Source organism: Kogia breviceps, chromosome 10, assembly GCF_026419965.1.
Source record: "Kogia breviceps isolate mKogBre1 chromosome 10, mKogBre1 haplotype 1, whole genome shotgun sequence".
Classification (NCBI taxonomy): domain Eukaryota; kingdom Metazoa; phylum Chordata; class Mammalia; order Artiodactyla; family Physeteridae; genus Kogia; species Kogia breviceps.
This window is the reverse complement of record NC_081319.1, coordinates 90577310-90591086: the sequence shown is the minus strand read 5'-3', so window position 1 is coordinate 90591086 and position 13777 is coordinate 90577310. Positions and strand designations below refer to the sequence as shown.

The 13777-nt window shown below is 44.8% G+C and overlaps 1 long non-coding RNA gene across 1 annotated transcript in view; it reads left to right on the top strand.

The window, feature by feature from the left end:
- Positions 1–6266: 6266 nt before the first annotated feature.
- LOC131763430 (uncharacterized) overlaps positions 6267–13777 on the top strand; it is a 409803-nt gene continuing 402292 nt past the window's right edge. The window contains exons 1-2 of the long non-coding RNA XR_009337595.2: positions 6267–6488; positions 8160–8410. This is a non-coding gene — a long non-coding RNA (uncharacterized lncRNA). The remainder of the gene's footprint in view (positions 6489–8159; positions 8411–13777) is intronic.

Sequence of the window (13777 nt, the reverse complement as noted above, 5' to 3'; positions counted from 1 at the left end):
TTACTTTTTTTTTTTTTTTTTTGGTGGTACGCGGGCCTCTCTCTGTTGTGGCCTCTCCCGTTGTGGAGCACAGGCTCCGGATGCGCAGGCTCAGCGGTCATGGCTCACGGGCCCAGCTGCTCCGCGGCATGTGGGATCTTCCCGGACCAGGGCACGAACCCGTGTCCCCTGCATTGGCAGGCGGATTCTCAACCACTGCGCCACCAGGGAAGCCCAGCACGTTACATTTTTGATGACATTTTGTCCATGCAATCCCATGATGCAGGTAGTCTTATGTTATTTTACACATGGTACCCGAGGTCAAAAAGGTAAAGTTACTTGATCACAGTCACACAGCTAGTGAGTGGCAAAGCCAGGTGATACACACCCAGCTGATGATTCTAAAACTCACATTCTTAATAAAAATTCTACTACCTCCTGAAAGGATAGAGATATTTGATGGGATAAATGAAGGAGGGACAGTTAGTCCAACTTGGGGTTTCCGGAAGGAAACCTATTACAAGAGATGCTTGTGTAGAAGGATCTGAAAGGCGAGTAAGGATTAGAGATAGGAAAAAGGTGGGATAAATGTCTTCCAAGAGAACAGCATGAGTAAAAGCGCATAAGCCTGATCTGGCATTGCTACAAGCAATTTAGTATTATCAGGGCGTGTAGTATGAGTCAGGTTGATGGAAAATACAGATAGAGGGGGTGGGGAGGCTTTATGTGGAGGACCTTACATTCGAGGCTATGGAGCTGGGATTTTACCAGAAGAAATGGAAATAATTAGAAACAATAACAGTAACAACAACAAGAGTACAAGTAAAACCAACAGTCCTTAGGGCTTAGAAGTAAAACGGGGTTTCAATTTTCCAGATATCTCTTGGGAAAGGAATAAGATGTGCTGTTCATTATTCTTAACATTTTTGCAATATAATGATTATTGCTGGGATATTAAGAAAATGAAAAAACATTTCAGAACAGGCAAGCCTCCTTATTAATGTTTCTGACCCAGGGAAATTGATAGATAGATCAGATATGAAGTATTTGTAACTGAACGGTAGCCAGTATTACATGTAGCCCCTCGATTAAGGACCTGAAAATCTCATTTAATTCTCATAAGAACCCCATGAAGTAGGTGATTACTTCTCAGTTTTATTAGGTAAATAAAACCAGTAAAAGTTCACCAAAGGTTAAATGACTTGTGGAAAGAATTTTAGTTTAAAATGCAGCATGATAAAGACTCGTTGAGTTTACGGTGTTGGTTAAAGAAGTTCTGAAAGTTGGTAAGCCAATGACAGAGACTGAGGAAAGTCAACTCTTTCTGGGGCAGATGCAAAAGTGAAGTGTATCAGACTCCACAAAATCCTATCTCCTTCTTCGTAATTTGTTGCTAGCCTTTTATTTTTTTAACAAGAAGATAAACTAATCTTTCATAAAACAATTTACCCAGCACAGTGCCGTTAAACTTGAAGTCCAGCTGCAAAATATTATGGGAAGTTCATGGGAGCTACTGTATAAGCTTTCCAAGATCCCAAACCCGTAAGGAAACCAGAAGTATAACTTTGTAATGATAAATGACTGAGAGTATCTGAACAAGTGAGAATCAGCCAGGTTGTACCATGATTACAAACGACCCTAAAACCTCAGTGGCTTCGGACAAGAAAGGGTTATTGTTTTGCTAACACAAAATGATCACTGAGGTTGGCTGTGGAGGGAGCTCACCCTGGTACCCAGGGCAAATCAGCAACCTCATCCAGCACGGAGGCAGATGGAAAAGGGACACATGAAATCATACACTGGCTCTTAAAGCTTCCACCTGGAAGAGACACTTATTATTTCTGTTCGCATTTCATTGGCCAGAACAGATGACATGGCCCCATCTGATTCAAGGGGAGTAGGGAATTGTATTCCTAACATGTGCCCAGAGGGAGAACAACAAAAATTTGGTGACTAGCACTGAGGACCATCACAGGGAGAATTTAAGAAAAGCAGCAGTGAAAGCAACCTAAGAAGGAAAGTTCTAGGAGCTAGGGATGGCATTGGGGCTTATAATTATGTGGATACTTGAGGACTTATTCATAATGATGGCTAAGAGCAGAATAAGATTTAATATATAATTTCATAAAAACTGTTACAACAGTTGGCCAATTTATGCTGTGAGAAGTTTGGTAAAAAAACACCATAGGATCTCTCACTGGAAATATTACTGACTAGGTCACACTGAGACATAGTATGAGGTGTGTTTGTCATCCTTAACTCTGATCAGAGGCTCAAAAAAAGCCCTCTATGTTACTTCTAACTCCGTTTTTAAAAAGGTGATTCTAATAGAACATGCTGTTGCTTTGCTGTCTGCTGGCATCAGACTTAAAGAACTTCTTATGAATCTATGCACAAAAATTTCACACACGAGGTATGATTCTCTACTTTATTTAGTATAATATCTAATTTTAAAGTATGACCCAGAAAGTAAACTAGATAACTTAAACACTTTTCATTGCTGAAATAACCTCTTTTCCAGGGCAAATCTGATTTTCTAGCTTCGTTCTCTGAATAGAGTGGATTCCTCCCTTTAAAAAGCACATATCTGATGGGCTTCCCTGGTGGCACAGTGGTTGAGAGTCCACCTGCTGATGCATGGGACGTGGGTTCATGCCCCGGTCCGGGAAGACCCCACATGCCGCGGAGCGGCTGGGCCCGTGAGCCATGGCCGCTGAGCCTGTGCGTCCGGAGCCTGTGCTCCACAACGGGAGAGGCCACAGCAGTGAGAGGCCCGCGTACAGCCACCCCCCCCCCCAAAAAAAGCACATATCTGAGAGGTGTCTTAGGCTGACTTCCTGCAGAAGCTGACCATGAGATGTTTGGGATGTGATGGCAGAAAGCACTAGAAGCACGGGGAGGCAGGTAAGGAAGGGAGCCAGCATAGGGTTCCTTAGAGAGCAAGTTACTGCTGTGGGAAACTGGGGCTCAAAGACGAGGACCTGTGGGAGACAGTGTAGAATACAACTTAGTAAGTCTAGTCCTACCTCCAGGTGAGGAAGCTGGGGTAGTTTTAAACTGACTTGCATCCTCGATTGCTTGAGGGCTTCTCTGAGGGGCATTATCTGCTTGGCACTTCTAGCCTGCCCTCCTGCACTAGCGAAGTGGGGTCTTCTTCTGTTCAAGGAAGCCCTTGAACAGAGAAGCAGAGAAGGGAGAGCTATAGGATGCTGTCAGCCTGCCGTACGAATGGCAGGGGTGGAGTCCCAAGTGCGGTTGCCCACATTGTGAGTTCAGAGGGGATACTTGGATTTCTAAGCCCATTTGCTCTGGTATATCCACCATTTTAATAAATTAAAAATATTAATAATATGGTGGCATCTGAGAAACGATGGCATCCTTTTCAAAAGTAGCAGTGGCTAGCGTCTTACACAGAGAAGCCCAGGAGTGGAGATAGGGGAGCTCTGACCAGTTAAGGATCAAGATTCTTGGGAGGAGATCACTTGTTTTCCCCGCAAGCAGGTTGGGAAAGAGATACTTCGAACAGCCCTGACAGGTGTGTTTCATACAGCAGGGAGCAAACCTTCTTGAAGCCATATTGACTGTTCACCTGGCAAACGGCCCTTCCCCCTCATCTCTTGAGAAAAGAGAGAGGAACAAGCAGTCGATATTTTCAAAAGGTTTGGTAATGTTTTAATAGATTCAATTAGTCCACTGTAACAGTCAGTGGAGTATTGGGTATTATTTAGAAGTTAGCAACTCTTCGTTGATTTACCCCATAACTCGAGTATTTTTGAGAGGCAGCAGAATTGAATTGTCTCGAAGTACTGACTTTTCATTATTTTCCAAGCAGATCCCTGAGGACAGCCGAAAGTAAGGGTTTGTCGCGGGCGGGGGGGGTGTAGGCTTCTCCTAAAAAGACAATTCTGGAAGTCATCATAATTAGACAAAGAGGAAAATGTGCCAGACAGGAGTGGTGGGTAGGGGCTGTTTTCTCTTTGCGGTTGGTTGTGGAGCGTTCAAGATCCCTAACCTAGGATGAGGCTTCTGAGTTCCCAGTAGGCGAGGAGCCGCCCGGGAGACCCGAGGTTCCAGGAGGAGGCGGCGCAGGTGTCCAGGCTCCGGGCAGGTGAGCAGGCCGGTGCGCCAGGAGGCGGCCCGGGCGGCCCCGGACCCCGGGCCCTGACTCTGGGGCCTCGCGGCTGCTCGCCGAGCTGGGAGGGCCGGACGGGGCGCGCAGGAACCCGGCCCGAAAGGCGCGGCTTACACTCGCGCTCGCTCCCGCGCCCTCGCCTCCCGCGCAGTCCGAGCCACCGCCCTCCGCCCGCTCCTCTATTTGCCACATCTTTCCTCGACCTCACTCGCTACCCAGCCCTGCACGCATCCAAACGAAAACCCTCTGCGTTCTCTTCAGGGAGCCGGGGAAAACGTGTGCTCCCCCGGCCCTTGCACCGTGGGCCACCCTGCGCGCGGGTGGGAACGGCGGCTCCAGGAGCGCCGCTCCACGTCCGGGAGGGGACGGGGGAGAGGGCATCTGTGGTCTCCGGGTACGATGGTCCCCGTTTCTTCTTCTGTTCCCTGCGCCGCGCGCGCTAACTCTGGGGGAAGTTGGTTGCAAAGTTTCCGAGAGCGGCGTGGGCTCGTGCAAGCAGAGCGGAGGGCGGGGTGCGGGCCCCGGGAGGCGAGGACAGAAGCGCTCCTCGCGGCGGCTTTGTTCTGCTCTGGGCGAGAGACCTGGCGAGGAGTCGCCGGGAGAGTACCGGGACCGTCGGCCGCAACATTCCGGACTCCGCAGGGGCTCTTCGCTCCTTCCCGCACCTCCTCCTTCGGGCATCCCCTCACCTCCACCCCAAACCCTGGACGCTGGTCCCAGGTTCCCAAGCCTCCTTGTACCGCACATCCCTTTACCCCCAAACTTCGCCGACCCCAAAGATCCCAAGTCTGGGATGGGGAAGGAGGAAGGGTGGAGGCGAAGGTGGACGATGGGCCGGATACCTCCTGGAGGGAGGGAGGCTGTTTGCTTTGGAATGCTCGCTGTTGTTGTTTTCCTTTGCCCTAGAAAATGCTTCCCATTGCGGGCCCCCATTCTCCCCCGTTTCCCCCACCTCCGGCTTTCCTCCTTTTCAGTTCCAGTAAGATCTAGAATGAAAATCAGCGCTACTCTGAGTCACTCAGAGCTGGGCCAATACGGTGGCCCGCAGCTCGGATGAGGCTCTAAGGATGGGGGAGATGGGGATGGGGTCCCCAGCTCTGGAGGTTGGGGAACGACTGGTAAAGGGCCTGGGGAAGAGTGCGGAGCTGATCCTGGTCCGAGGCACCCGATTTGCCCGGGCCAAGGCAGTGGGGGAGGAGACGGAAAGAGGGGATGTTCGGCCTCGCCAGGGGGTAGAGGATGGGGAGGAAGCCCGGGGCCCTGAGTCAGATCTTTGGAGCGAGGACCAGGCAGCGGGGTGTAGAGGAGGGAACCGGGGTGGAGCGCTTGGCTCCAGGGTCACCGGGAGCGCGGTCACCCGGAGAGCCGTGCCGTCTCGGTCTGAGGTTAGGAGAAGTTTGGGGTCTGAGAGGTGGATGCGATGCTCGAGGTGGGAATCCGCCCTCGGCGCCCCGGGACCGGGTCGCGCAGCACCTGCAGCCACAGGTAGCCCCTAGGGGTGGAGGTCCCGGTGGGACCCCGAGCGGGGCTTTGTCCTCCGGATTACAGGGAGCTCCCAAGGGACAGAGCTCTGAGTGGGGGGGCGGCGGCGGGCGGGGGGAGAGTTTTCTAACACTTCTTGATGCCCCTTTGAGCTGTTTTGGTGTGTTGGGTGGAGGGGGTGATCCGAGGGGAGGAACCAGGATGGAGAGCCTAGGGTGCACCCCACCTCCGATGGTGCGAGCGCCTTTATCTTCTGGGGTTGACCCCTTGCCCTTCGGATTTCGTCCCTCGGCGTGACGAAAAACTGACAGAAACTCGATGCCAAAGTGGATTGCTCACCCTGATTGGCAGGGAAAGTGCAAACAAAGAGGTGCATCTCCCGGAAACAATGATTTTGGAGATTCCTCCCCCCTCTCTCCCCCCCGCAGACTTGAGCGCGTTAGACTGCGTGGTGGGTGCGGAGGGGACCGGGACAGGCATCTCCCGGGCAAAGTTTCGGGCGAGGTAGTGGGAGAAGAGGGTCGGGGCAGAGTTGCGAAGGGCTGGGGACTGAGCCGCCCAGGCTCGCCTCCGAGGTTCCCGGCCGGGCGGGAGATGCGGGGAGAGGGAGGGGGCGGGGAGGGGAGGGGAGGGGAGGGAGAGAGGAAGAAGGGGTGAGAGGGAGAAACCTGCCGCCGCTCGCCGCCTCTTTGTCTGCTCCGGGACTTGGAACAAAAGGGGGAAACTCTGATGAACTCTCTTTCTTCCCCTCTCCCCCGGACGCGCGGGGTATCTCCCTCTCGCAACTTTGCCGCCGCGACTTTCTCCGCTGTCAGGCCACACAGAAGTGTCCGAGCGCCGCGAGGACCGCGACCAGGGAGACGTCTCTCGGAGGTGCGACCAAGTGGGGAAGAAGGTGAGTGGGGACTGTTGTCTTGTTTACCTCTCTCCCCCGCAACGCGCCCCGCTCCCCGCCCTCCGGAGGACCGAGGAACAGTCCGGTGGCGAAGTTTGGCCAAGTTGTACCTCCTTTCCCCTGTTCCCTTCTCTTTTGTTCTTTAAGGAACTTGAACAGATTGTTTTATTTGTTTATTTCGAATGGGCAAAAGCCAGGCGGGCATTTCTCTCAAGTGCCTCTGTATATGAGGAGCTGGGGGGATGGGGGAAGGGTGTCTCGAGGGGGGCATTGCCTCGCTTTCTCCCAGCTGCGCGCAGAGACCGGAGGGAAGCGAGCTGAAACGGTGGCGACTTGCCGGGGTCTGACTTTGGTCCTGCCAAGGAAAGAGAGATGGAAGCGGGGGTCGTTCCCTCACCATTTTATAACTTAACAGCCTGCGAAGCGTTGTGCAGATCCGACGCACCGTACCCAAAGCTGCGTGCAGCACGAGAACGAAGAAGAGGTTTGGGTGGTAGGGCATTGGACTCCCGTGTTTGCGGTCGAGGGTGTTAGAGCCAACAGGTAAAAGAGTTCAGAAAGTTTTCTTTGGGGCTGGCATAGGTTGGAGGCAGAAGCCACAGGTTCTCGACTGTCAGAGATGCAGGGATGGAGGGATGGGGCCTGGACCACTAGTTAGAGCCGGCCATCCCGTCCACCCATCTCAGTTTCACGACCCACCCAGAATAACCTACGTGGTGCTGGCGATCCATCATCACCTCTCTCACTTAACGCGGGCCCCCACCCCCGCCCCATTTCAATGTGTTGGAGTAGAAAGGGGAACGCGAGCGCCTGAAGCTCCACAGACCCAGCGGTCCGCCCCGCCTTTTGTGTTTTAACCTTTTGTTTCTGTCTGCCACGCCCGCCCAAAAGAGGGATGGCTGTTGCAGCTTCTGCGGGGTGGAGAGGCAGCGCAGTTCCTTCTGTGTTTATAGGCAAAAGGAGACTCCCTAACTTTGTTTCCCAAGTAGCTTCACTTCGCAGTGTTTCTGGGTTGGTTCTTGCTCAAATGAGGCGAACACTGCGTACCTAGTAAACATCTCCACTTTATAGGGCATTTCTTTCAGCACTTTCCCACTTTATCACAAAGTTGTTTATACGCCCAGTCACTTGGTTCACAGAAAGACATTTAGGGAGAGGAATTGGGAGTTTGTTGAAAGTGGGCAAACGGGGTATGTTCTAGCAGTGTTTAAATATTGGGAATGTGTGGAACAGGACTCTTGAGCTAGAAAATGCAAATGTAGGTGATTATCTTAAGGTCTGTTTTGTGAGATCGTTCCAAATACCAAGGTAATTAATTTATCACTGCTACCCTCTCCTATCCCCACCCCAGAGCTAGAAGCTTTCCTCACACCCTTTGCTTTTATCTCCCACCTTTACAGTTTGACCAGACAGATGAAACATCAAACTGTGCTGCTAATACCTGGAGGAAAGAGCCAAACATAGTCTATTTGAACTTCTTAAAGTTGTGATTTCGTACAGTAGTATCCATTATTAAAACTTGAAGCTAGAAATTATTCAACTGCCAGAACTATGTAGTTTTGAATTTTGTGACAAAGAAAGAAATATATTAATGCTAAAGTTACTTTTTTAAAAGAAACTGAGTGTGTTGAGTGACTTGGAAGCTAACACTAATTAATTTCAATTGTATAGGTGTGATTACTATTGTCAGCATCTAGAAAGCATCATGAGTGCACTGACTCCTTCGTACTGCATTGTTCTTACTGGATCTTTCCATCAGTGAATATTATGAAAGTACCAATACGACATCAAGTCATTCCTGAATGAAAACTTACCAAACTTTTTTCTTTGGAGTTGCTTAAAAGTTGTTGGGATTTTTGATGATGCCTTCCCCATGTGGATTACTACAATTTGATCACTGGGAATTCTCCACCTTAAAGAAGGTATGTTGCTTTTCAAATACTCTACAAGCACTTCATTTTGGAGCTGGTACTTATGCCACTAGAGAATTGCCTAGTTATTTTGAGCTGTTGCCTGGTCAAAGTGATTTATGACTTTGGATTTCCTTGTTTTGAACTGGTTTTTGTAGGTTCATTTTCATCTGGAACGACGATTTGGGTACTTCTAAGGAAATTTTATTAATTTGACAGTGTCTTCGATATTATTACACATAATGAATATGGATTATATAGTTACTAAGGAAGGTTATGTAACAATGATGGGTCTGATAGGCAAATGTCCTATTTTATTTATGATTGATTTTGCTTTTAAATATCACATTGAATGTTTCTATAGTAGCAGGACTTTTGTGGTTTGCATTAATTTTTTTTCACTTTTGACATTTCATTTGGTAAACAAAATCCAAAAGTGGTCAGAAGGAAAGGAATTCCTACTAGCTGGGAGTCAATATAAAGTACAGTAAGTTCTGTTAGAATAAAAACTTTACTATGTAATAACAACAGAAACTGTACATTTGTTTAATCTTTATGGTAGACATCAAGTTTTTATAGTGGTCATTAAGAGTCTTATATTCCTTCTTTTATGTCTTATAATTCATTCTTGATTATCTCTGTGAGAAGGCCATTCGAAATTCACATAAGTCCTGTTGGTAATATAAAAAGTATTTTGATATTTGATATTTACTTTCCTTGTTTAGCAGTTGTTTGCCATGGAAAGTGAGAGTTTTCTTTGTTTAGAATAGGTTGCTTTGAAATGATTTAAGTTGTAGCATTTGATCCTCAAAATGATTCAAGTTCATTGTGGTTTTAAATGCTACAGATGGAGAATATCATTGATATATTACTGTAATTGAGAAATGTTAAGGTATGGTCAAAAAGATAATTGGGAATTGAAATATTTTTATCCCGCTGGAAGTAAAAAGTATTATGATTTGCTTTTTTTTTGTAGAAACTTGGACAAATTACTTCATCTTCCTGGACTTTATAGTTTGTCATCTATAAAATGAAGGGTTAGGTAGAGAAACTTGAAGAAATCGTTTAGCTTTAAGATTTTTGCGATTTGTTGATTGTTCCTGTAATTAAGGAGCATCCTCTCTGGTGAAATTCATTTTAAAATTGTTGAACAGTAGAGTTACTGACATGGAAAACTTTATGTGTATTAATAACAGTTATTTTGTATGACTGTTTAGCTCAGGGAATATTAGTTCAAGAAATAGGCTTTAAATTTTCTGTGAAGTATACTTTCGGCAAAGTGTGTTGCATGGAAACGTCAGATTTCCTGAAATGTTTTCAACAAAAGTTTATCTGCTGGAATATCTTGGGGTGTGTGTGTGCGTAGAGTGCAGTATTATTTCCCAACAAATGTTTTACCTACAAATGTCTGATGTGAATATCTTTGAATCTGTTTTAATGGCCACCCAGCATTGGGCTCAGAGGTTTAGAAACAGACTCTGGAATGAAACAGACCCTAGTTTGAATCCTCATCTTGATAACCTTGGCCAGTTTACTTGCTTTCCTGGGGTCTCAGTTTTCTCATTTGTAAGTGGGGAGCATAACACTTATCCCATGAAGTTGTTGTGGGGAATATATTTTTTTAAATCCATATATGTAAGAAATAACTTAACAGAGGGGTAAGCATCTGTAAGTATGTTTAGTTATAATAAAAGCTACTACTATTGCCTTTCACAACGAATCAGTGATGTTTTGATACTTCCAACTTTCTTTGTTGACTGCCTTGCAAGTTTCAAGCCACATTAACCAAAAGTATTCACTGAAATATTCAAAGTCAGTTTGGATAGAAGTTTTCACATGTTTAGATATGTTCTTTTCTCTAAAAATATGTTCTATTCAAGTTTTTTTATCCAGTTAAGCATGGATTAATTCACTTCAACAAACATTTATTAAGTTTTGTTACGTATAAACATGTTACCGAAGGTCATGACTTCCTCTTGTACTATGTGGACTTTCCTTTTCCTTACAGAAATTTCTGTAAATTGAGATAAGAGCAAATTTCTAGAATTGATGTACACAAATTCTCTATTTTCAATATTGTCAGTGAGGAGTAAACTTAGATATAGTTTAAAAAACTTTGTTCATTCACTTTTCAGCTATGATATAAAGTGATGGTTCAGTGATTTCTTGATGAGGAAATCAAGAACTATAGCACATTTTCTGATGTTCATTTTTATAGAATGGTCTTTATTTAAATAAAAAACCTCACAGTTAGTACATACAGCAGTTAGAAGAATAGCGTATCATTGTGAAATGAAGTTTAAAGTCTTGGATTTTCATTTTCTAGATCTGTAATTTAGCAAAATACATGGCCACCCCTGAGTGATCATTTACTTTGAGGGAGATTATATTCATTTACCCTTAGGAAGTTTCTGATGGGAATGTTAAAGTACTGTTTCTCCTCATTTGTAATTTATCAGCAGAGAGTTGCCTGGAAATGATAATAATTTAAAAGAAAAACATGGGATAAATCAGTATTAAAATGGGAAACTTTTTTGCCATAGGTATCCACAACTTTCTGTTCGTGGACAACATCTATTTTAATCAGCAGATTATATATCTTTAAGTATAGCAACTACTAATATAAAGATTTGTAATTACAGAGTTTAAAATGATAAATTCCTTAAAGTTTTTCTGTGATGTTAATTCTTAGGTTATAACCAAATATACTTAATAACTTTACTCTATCAAATTTTATCATCTTGGTTATTTAAAACTGTTTGTTGACATGATTAGTTTGAAGTATTGAAACCAGAAAAACCTGCCAAGGTACTCACAAGAAACTTACATCAGAAGAAAATCTAAATGTTCAGCTCTGCCTTCTAAAATGATAAATACAACACATACTAAGCATGTTTCAGGTAAATAGAAAGCACTTATTTAACTTTGAACTTTATAATAAGTCTAGGGGGTGATCAACTGAATATTTTGTTATATTTTGAGTACCACTTCTACCTATTAATTGAAGTATAGCTACTTACTTATTTGCTATGAGTTTCTTTAGGAACATTAAGTGTTCCCAAATTTACTTTGATTTTTTCTTTATGGCCTCAAATTTCCTGACTTTTAAGTGTCAGTGGTTTCTAAAAACTTTGATGGTATTTCTGCCCATTATTGTTGAAGATACAGGTGTTTAGAAATATATTTATCATGAATCTATGAAGCCTACTTTGTTCATTCATTCTTTCAAGTAATATGCCATCCATGTGTCAGGCATTGCTCTAAGCACTGAGGATACAGAAGAAATAAAAATTTTTCTACTCTTGGAGCTTTTAGTAGTGACAGTCAAACATATGTTAAAAGGTGACAACTACTGTTGAGAAAAATAAACCAGCAAAGGGAGATGGGGAGTAGGAGGAAAGGGGGTTGCAATTTTCAATGGGATGGCCAGGGAAGACCTCACAGAGAAGGTGACATTTGAGGAATGATATAAAGGAAATGAAGGGATGAGCCACATGATATCGGGCAGAAGAGCATTCAGGCAGAGGCATGCCAAGCGTCTAGTTTATCAACAGAAAGCAAGGCGGGCGTAGTGGCTGGAGTGGACTGAGCAAAGGGGACAGTGGTAGGAGATGAAGTCAATGAGGAAATCGGAGTATGGTGAGCAGATCACATGGATCCTTAAGGGCCATTGTGATTTTACACTGAGGGAGATGGGGTACCAATGAAGGGGTTTAAACAATGATTGACCTGATATAACTAATGTTGTAACAGAGTGACTCTGGCTGGTGGGTTCAACAAGATCAAAGATGGGTAAGGGCAGAAACAGGGAGACCATTTCGGAAGCTATTTCAGCTATCAAGTGAGAGATGATGGCAACTTGGCCAAGGGTCAAAGCAGCATGGAGGTAGTGAGAAAGGATTGAATCCTGAAGATATTTTGGTTGGAGGAATTTCTGGTGGACTGGATAGGAAGTATGACAGAAAGAGAGGAGTCAAGTCTGAGATTTTTTTTGACCCAAGCACCTGGATGGACCCAATGCCCATGAACTGCGATGAAGTGTGTACTCGGGGTGGGGGAGACGAGGAGCTCAGTTTGAGCACATTAAGCATTAATGCATTAAAGCTTCTAGGCAGTTTGATACACAAGTTTGGTTTTCAGGGAAGCAATCTACAAATTTGTGAGTTGGAAGAAATTAAATGCTATTTAGGGACTCGCTGGTGGTCCAGTGGTTAAGACTCTGTCCTTCCACTGCAAGAGATAACGGGTTCAATCCCTGGTCGGGGAACTAAGATCCCTCATGCCGCATGGCCAAAAAAAAAAAAAAAATTAAATGCTATGTAAAGTCATGAGACTGGATGAGATCACTAAGGGAGTGAGTATAGGAAGGAAAGAGGTCTAGATACTGAGCTTTGGAGCCGTCCAGATTTAGAAGTGGAGAAGATGAGAAGGGGCAAGTAAAGAATAGTGAGAAGGGGCTGCCACTGAGGGGGAAGCCCAGTGAAGAGAGTGTGTCCAGGAGGAAGGCAAGGTCGTCTGGGTCAAATGCTGCTCCTGGATTGGGCAAGATGACAGCTGAGAATAGACCTTCAGGGGTAGGCCTTTGGGAGGACAATGCTCATTGGTAGTCTTGGCTAGAGCCGTTTTGATAAATGGTGAGAGATCACATCTTTTTCCTAATTTGTGTGGGCCATTCCATACCTTTAAAAAAACCTTATCTATTCGAGATAAAATTTGTCAGTGCTTTGTAATTGATAAAATGCTCTTGCATATGTTATCTTAGTTAAGTCTCATAGTAGTCTAAGAGAGATGGGATGATAATATCCATGTTTATCTTACAGAAGAAGAAATTGAGACTCAGAAGTAAAGTGATTTGTTCAAAGTCACCCAAATATAAGATAGAGCTGTTTTGTTTTTAAACTTCATACCCTTTGACATTCACAATAGGGGAGATAGTAATAATAAAACAAATTCCAATACAATGTGACAGAGGTGATAATAGTGATATATACAAGGTATAGAATTAAATCAGGGCAGGAAGTGATTGTTTTTTGGGGTCAGGGAAGACTTTCCCAAGTTGGGATTTAAAAGATGCATAGCATTTTAACATGTAGTCAAAAGGGAGAACGTTCTAGGCTTGGAAAATATGATGTGCAAAAATATAGAGGGGTGAAACATGGGGTGATAACTGGAATGTATTTGGGATGTTTAAGCCATTTGATTCATGCTGAACATGAAAGAAAGTAGAGGAGAGATAGGCTGGAATGACAGCAAGTGCTAGTTCAAGCTTGGATTGAAATATGTTTTTAGTAAAACAACTACTAGGTGCCATCTTAAATGTATCTCATGTCACAGAAGATACTATGCAACCTAGTTAGAAATGTCTGAATATACATATAT